Source organism: Daucus carota, chromosome 2 (genome assembly GCF_001625215.2).
Source record: "Daucus carota subsp. sativus chromosome 2, DH1 v3.0, whole genome shotgun sequence".
Taxonomy (NCBI): domain Eukaryota; kingdom Viridiplantae; phylum Streptophyta; class Magnoliopsida; order Apiales; family Apiaceae; genus Daucus; species Daucus carota.
This window is the reverse complement of record NC_030382.2, coordinates 4,355,734-4,370,169: the sequence shown is the minus strand read 5'-3', so window position 1 is coordinate 4,370,169 and position 14,436 is coordinate 4,355,734. Positions and strand designations below refer to the sequence as shown.

The 14,436-nt window shown below is 42.1% G+C and overlaps 1 long non-coding RNA gene across 1 annotated transcript; it reads left to right on the top strand.

The window, feature by feature from the left end:
* The first annotated feature begins 12,661 nt into the window (after positions 1-12,661).
* On the top strand, positions 12,662-14,130 carry LOC108204031 (uncharacterized). Its single transcript, XR_010288401.1, has 3 exons — positions 12,662-12,774; positions 12,900-13,006; positions 13,515-14,130. It is a non-coding gene; the product is annotated as an uncharacterized LOC108204031 (long non-coding RNA).
* The last annotated feature ends 306 nt before the right edge of the window (positions 14,131-14,436 follow it).

The following is a 14,436-nucleotide window of genomic DNA, read 5'->3' as shown; positions in this document are numbered from 1 at the left end:
TTATTTATCCGCAAGATTCGAAAGAATTTTAAATTGTAGTGAGTGCCGTATTCAACCCTCTTGTACGATACTTCGGGACCTAACAATGCATGATGAATTGGCTGCACAAAAAGTCACAGTCTAATGTTGAAGTTATCTAATTGACACTCTGGATTAAGGCAATAAAATATATATATCTGTTATTTCATTTATTTATTTATTTTCATATTGTTTAATAATATACATATATGAAATTTTTATCTTATTCAATCACATCTATCTCATTATCTCCATCATCCTCTAGATAATGGCTTGTTAATTTCGACTACCAATTTTTTTATGGTTTAATAAATTCGACCGCCTCGGAAAACGGTATGTTTATTTCGACCAAAATTCAAATTCAAAGGTTTAATAACTCATTTTTCAGTTTTTTTAAGAACTTGAGCGGGAAGTTCAAATTTTCATTGAAAACAAATTTTGGGCTGAAAAGGACGGTCGAAAATAGCGGTCGAATTTAAATATATTCGACCGGAATTTATTCTCGACTAGCTTAAATTCGACCGGTACTTTCCTGGTCGAAAATGACTATTTTCGACCGTATACGGTCGAAATAAGGCATTTTCGACCAGAATTAGACGGTCGAAAATGATTTCTTCTCTTGTAGTGTAGGAATAACTTGACAAAAAACTTCTGTCATTTGCTTGGTTAGTGTAAGTTTAAAGGTTGGGCTACATTTTGATGCTTAAGTGATAATTTTTAAGGCTATTTTTTGTGGTTAAGTCAATTTTCTTATTTTTGAGTTTATAGGAGTTCTATCTGTCCGATTATAATGAATTTTGGACAACATATTTCTTAATCCTCTAGTATCTAAATGTTTAAAGGTGGAGATAGAATTTGTAAGTCTAGATTGTCTAATTATAAAGTTTATGGCATAGATATTTGTATCACAGTGAGGGTTAAACTTTACGTGGTGAAATGACGTGTCTTTTTTTGCCCAAAATACATTTTTGGTTGATTCTTAAATTAAAGTCAAGGTTACTAGGATAAGTCAGCCGTAATTCTAGATATCATGGTTGTCATCCCACCTAAAAATGACTGAATGATGAAGAAGGTGGCTATAAAGCAATCGACGTCTTTATATATATAATGTGTATCTGAATACTATCTCTATCATTATCATTAGTGAGTCTCTCTTTAAAAAGTGTTGTAACACAGGAACTTTTGTTTGTACATATATTGAAGGTATTTTTCGATATAATTGTGAATAATTAACATGGTTGGTAGCCGATGAACTATTACATAAAATAAGTATATATAATATTAAATAGATATATGTTTTTATTTAATCAAAACACTACATAATGGAAGGTTTAGAGTATTATTTTTGTTCATATCAATATTTGTGAAATATATAATAACACCATTGATATGAGTTGGGTTTATTAAGTACTACGACCCGATCCAATAAAGGCCTGCGTATCCGGTTTAATCGGATCTAAATTCCGCTTCGATCCAATAAACGGCCCAGCCCAGATGCATGAATCGTAAGGAGAACTTAGATGGGCTCGAGGCCCATATAACGGCCCAGCTACGAGCCTGAATCCTGTAAGACTACTAATTCTCACGGATAAACGTCTGGGAGTCCATGATAGACACTAATACTCGAAGATAAGAGTTCTGTCTTATCTCCGACACCGAAGCATACTTCGATAAGAAGTCTGATACATGGAATCGTACTTCCATTCAGCTTCTGACTCCGAAGTATCTATATAAAGGGCTCTACCCCTCATAATTAGAACTACGTTTTGGACTTGATTCTTCTCCTGGCAGAGGATACGTAGGCATCTCGCATCGAGACCAGTCCAAAGCACGAATCGCTCACCCCCTTCGTTTTCTGTTCTATAACATTTGGCGCCGTTTGTGGGAACTTAGACAACAACCATGACGAATCCAACCGGACCACGTTCTGAAATTCACGTTCCCCGTAGCAGAACTACCACCGGAACTTCTACTGAGCCCATTCCCGTCATTGCCACTATCCCGCTCGGGACCACTGTTGCTCAAACTACTCTTCCGCTGACTTTTGGCTCGCTGCCCCCTCTGACTCGAGTGATTGCAACCGTCACCGACGCCGGCACGCATTACTCAACCGTCACGACAACCACTCGTGGAGGCACGGGTGATGACTATGTGCACGTAACTGATTACGACTCCTCAGAGTCGGAGCAAGAGCGTGATACCCCCCCTCGGAGGAGGAGAGATACCGATCATACTCGACACCGTCGACGCCGCCATAGGCAGGAGGCTAATGAGCCCCGAGGGGCAACAAACCAGGCCTACGAGGATCGAATCCGTGCGTATGAGGAAGAAAATGCACGATTAAAAAGGGACCAGGCAAGGTTGCCGCCTCCGGAACCAAGAGATGAAAACCCTCGTCAGAATGTCATGAATCAGATTTACTTGTTACCAGCAGGTGATCCCGATAACCCCGTTCCCCCTTTCACCCAGGAAATTATGGGTGCAAGGATTTCAAGAAAATTCAAACTCCCAACCATAAAAGCTTATGATGGCACGGGTGATCCCGCTAACCATGTCCGGACCTTTATGAACGCTCTGTTACTCCAACCAGTCATGGAGGCCATTAAGTGTCGCACTTTTCCTCAGATGTTGAGCGGGATGGCGCAACATTGGTATAGTCGCTTACCCCCAAATTCTATCTCTTGTTTTGCTGACTTGAGCAGGGCCTTTATAGGACAATTTGTTGGAAGCAAAACACACGCCAAAAGCTCCGCCTCGTTAATGAATTTGCACCAGGGTAAGAACGAATCGCTCCGAGAGTATATGAATCGTTTTACCAAAGAAGCCTTGAAGGTCCTAGATCTGGATCAGAAGGTAGCCATGATTGCACTCCAGCAAGGTACCACTGATGATAATTTTCGTAGGTCTCTAGCCAAGAGGGCCCCTGATAATATGAACGACTTACAAGAGAGAGCCGGGAAGTATATTAAGGCAGAAGAAAGCCTAAGGAAATCCCAGAATAACCAAGGGCTGAACGCTAATTTTAAGAAACGTGGGAACGACGCCGAGTATAACGCTGAGAATAAATATGCCAAAAAGGATGATGATGAGAAGTCTCCTGCTAAAAGGAAGGTAGGACCAAGGTTCACCGAATACGCTAGGCTCAACGCCCCGAGGAGTCAAATCCTACTGGAGATAGAAAAGGATGAGAGTGTTCGATGGCCGAAGCCCATAAGGACTGACCCAGAGAAACGAAATAAAGATTTGTATTGTCGATTCCACAAAGACACGGGGCATAAAACCGATGATTGTCGGCAGTTGAAAGATGAAATTGAATTCTTGATCCGAAGAGGCAAGTTGTCCAAATTCACCAAGGATGGAGACAAAAATTATCGGGACAATGACAGCCGTGGAAGAGACAATGATGATAAGAGAACCCAGCCTCGAGGGCCTGTGATTAACGTGATCTCCGGAGGGCCTACAGCTGCCGGAACCTCAAGTAATTCACGGAAAGCTTATGCGAGGGAAGTAATGAGTATAGTTGGAGAACCCCCGAAGCGGGCAAAAATTGACTATGCAATGGCATTCGATAACATCGACCTCGAGAAGGTAAAATTTCCCCATGATGACCCCTTAGTAATTACACCAGTGATTGGAAACTCGTCCGTAAAAAGAGTGCTCATTGATAATGGAGCCTCAGTGGATATTTTGTTCTATGATGCCTATGAAAAGATGGGATACTCCGATACTCAACTGACACCCTCGGATATGCCTATATATGGCTTCAACAATGTGGAAACCAAGATTGAAGGCATGATCCAACTCCCTGTAACTATGGGTACCGAACCTAGACAAGCCACATGCATGATAAACTTCTTGGTTGTTAAAGCTTCGTCGACCTATAATGCCATCCTTGGAAGGACCGGAATACACGCTTCTAAGGCAATCCCATCCACTTACCACATGAAGATTAAATTCCCGACTAGGAACGGAATTGGAGAAGAATTAGGAGATCAGAAAATGGCCCGAAGCTGTTATATTGGGGCATTAAGATCTGGAGGAGCCGGGGGGCAAGTATTACCTATAGAGGACCTTGATGTCCGAGAAGAAGAGGAACGGAGAGGCAAGCCTGCCGAAGATTTGGTTCCAATCCAATTGTATACAGAAGAACCTCAAAAAGGTCACTTATGTTGGAGCATTACTCCAGGAAGATTTGAAACAAGAGTTTGTGAGGTTCTTGAGGAACAACCGTGATGTTTTCGCTTGGACAGCGACCGATATGCCAGGTATCGATCCCTCATTCATGACCCATAAGTTGAATGTAAACCCCGAGAGGAAACCTATTAAACAGAAGAAAAGGAACTTCGCCCCTGAAAGGCAAGAAGCCATTAAACAGGAGGTCGATAAGTTGTTGGAAGCAGGTTTTATCGAAGAGATACAATTTCCAGAATGGTTGGCCAACCCTGTTATGGTTAAGAAAGCCAATGGGAAGTGGAGGATGTGTGTAGACTTCACGGACCTAAATGACGCTTGCCCGAAGGATTGTTTCCCTCTTCCGAGAATTGATACACTGATAGATGCCACTGCTGGCCATGAGATGCTGAGTTTCATGGATGGCTTCAGCGGATATAATCAGATCCGGATGGACAAGAACGATGTACCCAAGGTATCGTTTATCACTGACTTTGGTGTATTTTGTTATTTGGTTATGGCCTTTGGACTTAAGAATGCAGGAGCAACATACCAACGCCTCGCAAACAAGATGTTTAAACATCTGATTGGTAAGACTATGGAGGTATATGTAGACGATATGTTGGTGAAAAGCTTGAACAAAACGGATCACCTTGAACACCTTAAAGAGGCCTTTGAAGTCCTAAGGACGCATAAGATGATGTTAAACCCCGCTAAGTGTGCCTTTGGGGTCGGTTCTGGGAAGTTCCTGGGTCTAATGGTCTCAAAGCGTGGTATTGAAGCCAACCCCGACAAGATAAAAGCTATCTTAGATATGGAACCCCCAAAGAGTGTAAGGGATGTTCAGAAACTGACAGGAAGAATTGCAGCCTTGGGAAGGTTTGTATCTAAGTCAGGAGACAAGTGCTTGCCTTTCTTCAAAGCATTAAAGAAGGTTAAGAACTTTGAATGGACGGATGAGAGCCAAGTGGCCTTCGAACACCTAAAGAAATATATGGCAGAGCCACCACTCTTATCAAAACCCGTAGAGGGCGAAATCCTGTATGTATACTTGGCTGTCTCGGAACAAGCGATAAGCGCCGTCCTGGTTCGGGAGGAATCCAAAGTACAGAAACCAGTATACTATGTGAGCAAGGTTCTGCATGGAGCGGAGCTCAATTACTCAGTAATCGAAAAGTTTGCTTTGGCCATGATTACGGCCTCGAGGAAGTTGAGACCTTACTTTCAGTCTCATAAAATAGAAGTCTTGACAGACCAACCTCTCCGTAATGTTATACATAGCCCGAAGGCTAGCGGAAGATTAATTAAGTGGGCAATCGAGCTCGGGGAGTTTGATATCCGATACAAGCCTCGAACGGCGATTAAGGCACAGGCTTTAGCTGACTTCCTCGTCGAATGTACCATCAACAACGAGGAAGTCGGGGGGCAGGAAGGCAAGGTAGAAGAGCCCACTAAGGAAGAGAAACCTAAAGAATACTGGTTGCTATTTTTTGACGGGGCTTCAAAAACAAAAGGTAGTGGTGCAGGATTGGTGCTCCAGAGCCCTGATGGCTTTACGGTGGAATATGCTATTAAGCTAGACTTCCCAACCACTAATAATGAAGCTGAGTATGAAGCACTAATAGCTGGGCTTGGTTTGGCTAGAACCTTGAGGGTAAAAAACTTGAAAGTCTGTGGCGACTCAAAGCTCGTAGTCTTCCAAGTGAATGGTGAGTTTGAAGCCCGTGAGGAGACTATGCTGAAGTATCTGAGGATTGTGAAGACCCAGATGGCACAATTTGAAGAATGTCTAGTAGAATATGTGCCGAGGGAGGAAAACACTAAGGCTGATGCCTTGTCGCAATTCGCATCCTCTGATGACGAGGTATGTTCACGAAGCGTTTATTATCAGGTTTTGAGAACCCCAAGCATCGAAGCAAAATTAGTTGCCCCCATTAACACAGGGCCACTTGGATGGATGAAATTAAGTTGTACTTACAAAGCGGCCATCTGCCGCCTAATGCTGATGAAGCACGAAAGTTACAGGTAAGGGCCCTTAAGTATGTACTCATTGAGGGAGTCTTATATAGAAAATCGTTTGTGATCCCTTACTTGAGGTGCTTAAGGCCTGATGAGGCTCAAGAAGCCCTAAGGGAGGTACATGAAGGTGTATGTGGCCAACACCTTGGAGGAAGGGCTTTGGCTCATAAAGTCACTCGCCTTGGATTCTATTGGCCAGATATGCTAAAGCACGCTCAAGACTATGTGAAAAGGTGTGATCGTTGTCAAAGGTTTGCACCCGTTGTACGACAGCCACCTGAGATGCTGACATCTATCAATACTCCTATCCCCTTTGCAATGTGGGGGATGGATATTCTTGGACCGTTTCCACTTGCAAGTGCGCAGAGAAAGTTTCTATTGGTTGCGATTGATTATTTCACTAAGTGGATTGAAGCCAAGCCGTTGGCCAAGATAACCACCAAGCAAGTTGCGCAATTTGTGTGGGAGAACATTATCTGCAGGTACGGAATACCTCGAGTCATGGTTACAGACAATGGGAATCAGTTTAATAATGCTGAGTTTAGAAGTTATTGTGAGGATTACTCGATTGAGTTACGCCTCACTTCAGTTGCCCATCCTCAAGCTAATGGACAAGCTGAGGTGGCCAATAGGATAATCCTTGATGGACTGAAGAAAAGAGTTGAGAAAGCCCAGGGATCATGGGCCGATGAGATACTCCCTATACTATGGGCGTATCGAACAACTTGTAAGGTTTCAACTGGGGCAACCCCCTTTCAGCTGGCTTATGGAGCCGAGGCAGTGGTGCCACTTGAAATCACTCATACATCCTCCAGGGTCCAGCAGTATGAGCCAGAAGCCAATGAAGAAGGTATGAGACTTGCGCTTGATATGATTGATGAGATTCGTGATGAAGCCCATGCTAAGATTGTGGAAAACCAGAAACGAGCTTCCTATTACTATAACCTACGGGTTAAGGAGCGATACTTCCGGGAAGGAGATCTGGTACTTAGAAAAATTGAAGCTTCTGGAGTGGGTCCCAAAGGCAAGATGGCTCCAAATTGGGAAGGCCCCTACCAGGTTAAAGCTGTCACAGGCCATGGCTCATACAAGCTCCAGACCTTGGAAGGAGTTGAAGTTCCTAGGAGTTGGCATGCAACCAACTTAAAGATATATTACATTTGATATCTATTCTATAATGACAGAAGTTAGTAGTTACCACAAGAATAAGGTCATGTTGACCACTGCCATGTAGTTGGTTTCCGAAAGTAGTTTATCTCTTTTACTATGATATTAATAAAGTCCTGAGGATTATCTAACTTGTTTCTTCAGGTTATTCTTACTTGTGTTTCCACCTGTGTTTTCTTCAATAGACGACCACGAGTTTCAAGTTTGAACTTACACGCTTAAAGCTAGAAATCCTAAGTACGAACCACTTTGGATAGAAAGCTCATAAAATAATATACTGACTCGTAAGAGTTAAACCCTGCAGGGTGATTACAAAAATCAGAAGATTATTCTAAGACTTGGTCTCCCGAGTTTAATTTTAATCCTAAGTTAAGGATATTTTATTGTTAGGTTTGAAATCCTAAACTTAATGCACGATATGCAGAAAAGCAGAAAAAAGCATAAGACGAAAGTTAATCCAAAACGTATTCTAAGTAAAGAATGCTAAATACGCGAGATTAAAAAGTGAGACAAAAGAGAATTTAAATATATAAGTTAAAACCCCGAAGGGTATAAATATCCGAATAATTAATTACAGAAATAAGCCACGCAGGGCCGAAAAGGAAACCTAGCCTAAGGCAGCCCATCATCGAAAATGTCTTCTTGGGCCTTCTCTTGGGCTTCCTTCTCCTGGATCTCCTCGTCTTGGGCCTCGACCTCCTCCTCGAGATCCTCCTCGGCCCGCTTGGGATCCTCGATCACAAGAGTCTCAATGGGGACTCCCCCATCTTGGGAATCAATTGGGTGCGAATCACCGAGATCCTCTACCGCCATCGGAGAAGGGGTTTCCTCTCCGGGAAGTGAAGGAACCGGGAACCGTTCCAATGTGACCCCCTCGACTTGGGCCCCCACTTCATCTATGATTCTCTCCCAGCAGGATTTGAAAGTCTCGTGGAAGGAAGCGTCGTACTCCGCCGCAAGGAGATCGGCGAACTCCGGCGACGCCTTGTAGTCAGCAATCGCCTCCCGGCGCACCCTTTCCAACTCGGCCTCCAACGACCGCACCTTCTCCTGCTCAGCCACCAATTCGGCCTCCGTCTTCCTGAACTGCTCGAAATTGGCGGCTGAGGCTTCGAAGTAACGATCACGGTCACGTTCCGCGATCGCCTTCTCCGCCCTCACCGTTTTCAGGTTGTGGACGGCCGCCTGGAGATAGGTGTTCATCTGCGAGAAAGCAAACAAAATCCCTAAGTAGGAAAACATCTACTAAGTAAAACAAAAAGGAAGAAAAAATTTCTAAGTAGAGGAAATGACATGAAGGGAAAATGGGCCTTACCGTCGCCACGGCTTGGGCCCCCAACATCTCTATTTGAAGGTCCTCTGAGGACTCGACCACGTGGGCCCGGTCGCGAGGGGTCACGACGTTCTTGGACCATTCAGCGGCGGCCCGAGCATCCCCCACCACAGTGTCCTTATTCAAAAGGCCCCACTAGACCACGTAAGGACTTGGGTCCTCGTCCACGGTCTTGGGCCTTGGGGCCAGGAAGGCCGAGACCTTCTCCACTACTTCGTCGGCCCCGCTCTTTCTGGGCCTCTTCACCCGTTGAACCTGGGTGGGCACAACCTTCGCCGCGGCCTTCTCCCTCTTGGCGAAGATTGTGTTCAACCTTTCTTGGTCTGCAAACGCAAAATCAAAAAGAAAATTAGAATACGACAGATGAATAAACAAGGCCCAAATAACTAAGGGTAAAAGAAAATTACCCTCTAGGCCCAAATCACTTAGCCCATGTTCCTGGAGCGAAGCCTCAGAAACGAGAACGGAGCAATGGTGGAGGCAGTCCCCGGTCAAAATTTGGATTGCCGCCTCTTCCTCCACCCCCAGTTTTAAAGTCCTAACAGGCCCATCTTCGGCCCTACTAAAGTTTGAATAAAAGTAGTCGGCCCAGTCCCCTTCGTTCAAATATAAATAAAACCACTGTTTTTTCCAGTGGGGAAGCGAGTCAGGGGCGGTGCCCGAAACAAAGATACTACGGACCAAGCTCCTATACTGGATCTTGACCCAACCCTCATCATTGGGCGCATTGACAAATTTAAAAAGATATCTAAAAACAGAGACACTAGGCTCAATACCGTGTTTCTTGCACTGGACCAAGAAACAATAGATGAATTTCCAGCCATTGGGCTGGAGTTGGGTCGGACAAATGCGGGCCTCAGCTAAGAGCCTAAAAACAAATTCAGGTGGGGGTAACCTGAAGCCCGCATAAAAAGTTTCTTTATAAATACGAATAGCTCCAGGTTTTGGGTAACAGGCTCGATCATTTGGGCCTGGGGCCACGGCCCTATAAGGTCCGTTGATGCCAAACAAGTAGGCTATAGCATCAACGTCCTTCTGGTCGTATTTGGAAGGGAACTTGTATGCATCTAAATGAAGTAGGTTCAGAAAAGCTTGACCGAACTCAGAAAGAAGGTCTCGAAGAGAAAAAACACTGGCATGAACAAGGGATTTTTTACCTCGATTGACCTTGGCGGTGGCCACAGGAGGCTGTGATAGCTGAGATTGTTGAGATTGTTGAGAGGATGAAGAATCCGCCAATGATCTTCAAAGAGATGAAGAATGAAAGCCCAGAAATTGATGAAGGAGGATGAAGATTGAACGGAATCTGGAGAAATCTTTGAAGATTGCCCAGAAACTGGAAAAAAGCTTTAAAGATTGGCCGGGAACTGCAGAAGAACTTGAAGACAGCCGGAAATACGCCTCAGACTTCGCCGAAAAACTAGAGGGTTTGAGAGTGTTTGGGAGGATTTTAAGCTCTTAAACTTGGAAACTATTGTGCGAAATGAGAAATGAAATCTCAAGTCACACTTATATAGAAAAAGTTCAACCCGTTCACTTGCCGGTAAACCCTAAAACAGACAGGTTGCAACCGGTAAAATGGGCTTTGGGCCGGTCATATAGCCATGTCATAGGCGGGAAGCCCATGGTTTTAAAAAATTCGAACCTATTCTAGAAGGATCTCGAGAATTCTGGGAGACACTCACAAAAAATAAAAGAATAATACACTATATAGGCCTGACAAATTTATAGACTAAGGCCCACAACATATAACACGACAGTACTCCTAAGTATGTCTTCTACACGTGGTACGCCCAGGACACATTCACTTGTTGAACAAAAACATCGTTTGTTAAAATAAATAAATGATAATTTCGTTAAGGTAATAAAATGGATACGCATCTCGTGGCGGGGTTAAAAACCATGTTTCCTAGGCGCGGCAAAGCACGCCTAGAGAACAACAACTTTTCAAGCCAGTGACGGGCCTCACCAACCCACGCCCAGGAGACATGTCTCCTAGGCCTGTTAAACAACGTGCCTCCTTGGCGTGGCAAGGCACGCCAAGGAAGCATCTTCTTGATTAGCCGTGACAGGCTTTACCTATCCCCGCCTAGGAGACACGTCTCCTGGGCGCGCTAGCAGACATGCCTCCTTGGCGTGCCAAAGCACGCCAAGGAAGCATCAACTTGGCGGGTTGTGGTAGGCATCAACAATCCACGCCCAGGAGACATGTCTCCTCGGCGTGGTAGATATAATGCCTCCTTGGCGTTGCTAAGCACGCCAAGGAAGCAACATAGCTATCAGCCGCGGTTGGCTTAACTCATCCACGCCCAGGAGACATGTCTCCTGGGCGTGGCAGGTATCATGCCCCCTTGGCGTGGCAAGGCACGCCAAGGAAGCACCACACGAACCAGTCTTGGCTAGCTTAATGCAACCACGCCCAGGAGACATGTCTCCTAGGCGTGGTAGTGTACATTTCTCCTTGGCGTGGCATGGCACGCCCAGGAGACACATTTCATTCAAGGAATGATTGACCAAATTAAAGAATTATTAAATTCTTTAATCAATTTCTGAAAATTCAAAAAAAAAATTGGAATAAATCCCAAAAAATCTGAAGGAATAAAAGACGCTGAGATTTAATTCTCAAAAATTGTTTTGAAAGTTATTCACAGGCTCGAAAAATTCTAAAAGTTGGAGTTTAATCTCAAAAATTCCAGTAAAATAGAATTTAGCCTTGAAAAATACGAGAATACCCGAGGACCTCGTCTCGATAAGAAGTACGGCAAAGTACACGATGTTCGATATTAATACTCCTGTAAACTTTCGATAAATTACTATGATATTTGTCGAAAGTTGGGGGGCAAATGATATGAGTTGGGTTTATTAAGTACTACGACCCGATCCAATAAAGGCCTGCGTATCCGGTTTAATCGGATCTAAATTCCGCTTCGATCCAATAAACGGCCCAGCCCAGATGCATGAATCGTAAGGAGAATTTAGATGGGCTCGAGGCCCATATAACGGCCCAGCTACGAGCCTGAATCCTGTAAGACTACCAATTCTCACGGATAAACGTCTGGGAGTCCATGATAGACACTAATACTCGAAGATAAGAGTTCTGTCTTATCTCCGACACCGAAGCATACTTCGATAAGAAGTCTGATACATGGAATCGTACTTCCATTCAGCTTCTGACTCCGAAGTATCTATATAAAGGGCTCCACCCCTCATAATTAGAACTACGTTTTGGACTTGATTCTTCTCCTAGCAGAGGATACGTAGGCATCTCGCATCGAGACCAGTCCAAAGCACGAATCGCTCACCCCCTTCGTTTTCTGTTCTATAACAACCATCAAGCTAATATCTTAATAATTATAATTTAATATAGTTTTTCCTATGACCAAATGATATAAATTTTCAAAAATAAATCAAAAGATTATATTTAAATGAATCATTTATTAGATCTTAAACCATGACACGGTATAGAGTTACCCCATACAAGATTAAGAGCTCGTTAAAGTTCTTATTGGGCTGCTACCAAGAAGGCCTTTCTAACCAAAACCCTAATCTTTCGTATATGATCAATGTCAGAGGGTTGGCCACACACCCGCCCCTTGTATTTGATAAGTCTAGTTCTCTCGCTAGAAGTGTATAATATCATCATGAAATTCTTTCTATCACCTCTTAGATTACAAATTACAATAGTAGTCAGCAGTTTTGCAATAAGATCCTTTCAAGTGATATGATTTCCGATCAGTGTAAGCATTCATTTTTTGTTTAGACAAATCATGGTATAGATCTTCATATATGATATATGTAAATATCCTGTATAATCATGTTGACATAATTTAATTTCATCCTTGCACTTATTGATGTATAAATCAATATATTTATAATTTCTTTTCCTAAATTTCTTTTGGAATTAAATAATTTTTGAACAATTCTTATTATGATGCTAATAATTGAGATTTTCCTTTCAGATTTTGGGTATAATATTGATCTTGATGTCCTTGAGTTGTTTGTGGATCTATATCTCAAAGACTCAAACAATGAAGAAGATGCTCCAAGTTGGCACTATAGCTTCTCTGGTTAGTCATGATTTGACATCTTTAATAATATGAATAAGAGATTTTTTTTTATTCGGTAATGTGTTTTGTATAATCTATATATGGTTGTGATAATAATTGATGTTTGCATTTGGTGTTTTGATAAGAAATATATATGCTACAAATTTGAGAAGAAGTATGCATTGCTCTCTGACTGGAATAGAATCTGTGGTACAAGGGAGTACAAGTGCAATTGTGGATCTACCTTCTCTAGGTTAGGATTATACCACAAATCTCTCTTTAATTTATAGTTTTAATTCTTACCTTCTCATTCCCTTCCCATAAATGTTATTTTATTTAATTTTGTCTTGTTTATGATTTATTGAACTCAAAGGTTTGTATTGGGCAGAGGAATTGATTTACCAGGGTCCTTCTGTAGAATTATTTTTTGTTTGTGTTTATATATAGATTAAAGATAATATGAAGCATTAAATATAAAAATCCAAATTAATTCAACGTCTTTTCATTCTCACCTTAGAAAAACGCAGCAAACCATACAATGTGTATAGGTTTGCTCTATATCTCATGTGTTGTTTTGCTACATGTAGGGATTTACTAGTTTTATATAATGTAGTGAAATTTTGTCCATACCTTTACTATTGGTTTGTATATAAGAAAATAAATTCAATTGCTAATATATATGATTCATATTTATATTAGTTGGTATATGCATGCATTGGTCAAGTTTGGATGAATCAAAGTGTAACTAACTCCTTTTGCAGGCGTGATAGTTTAATCAATCACCATTCAATATGCCAAGTGTTTGTGGGAGAGGTGGCTAGGCACACAACAAATTGGCCCCAGCACCAGCATGACTGCTGGAATACATGCAAATGTTAGTAATATGCCTTTTCGTCCAATTTGGGAGTCAAAACTTAATATTCCTAGATCCTCTGAATATTCGGAGATTCGTGGCTTTCCTAGCAACATAGCACCAAGCAACATGTTTGATTTTGGTTTTGATGGTAGTGCAAAACCAAAACCAAGTTGGAATTTGAATATGAAAGGAGGAAGATAACAAAGACCTAATCTAGATGCAGACTTTGGACCGAGAGGCACCAATGTTGCTAATTATATTTGCAGATGGTTAACATGTCAATTTTTTGTTGGCAAATTTGGGTTTGTGGCTACACCACTAGTTAACATGTCAATTCTATGTCATTCCAAAATTTATTAATTTATGATTCAATAAATTGTATAAACGGAAAGGTTTGTAATCTTAGCAGAGAAGTCCTTTGGTGATAACCGAGTTGTGCTTCAATTAATCATGTCAGCAATGGCATCGTCGTGTTTCGGGTTGTGTCAGATGTACCTGACCTTAATTAAGATAAAACCTGTATAGCTTATATTTCATACAAGCCTATAACCCCTTCTATGCTCTCTGGTAGTTTAATAGTTAATAATTCATTATATGTGTTTAAATTAATAATTTATTTTAATATGGTGTTGGCGAGGTTAGAACCTTAGAGTTACATCAGCATTTCAGTGAAATATAAAAACTTCATTGTAACGTTTCTCATCAATTTGTTTTTTTAATTAAAGGTTATAATGCATTGTGCCGAACTACAAACTAACCACCGAACTCTTACAAACTTTTACAGTTTAGCATTAATAATATAGATTAAAGCTCGAGCTATAGTTGCC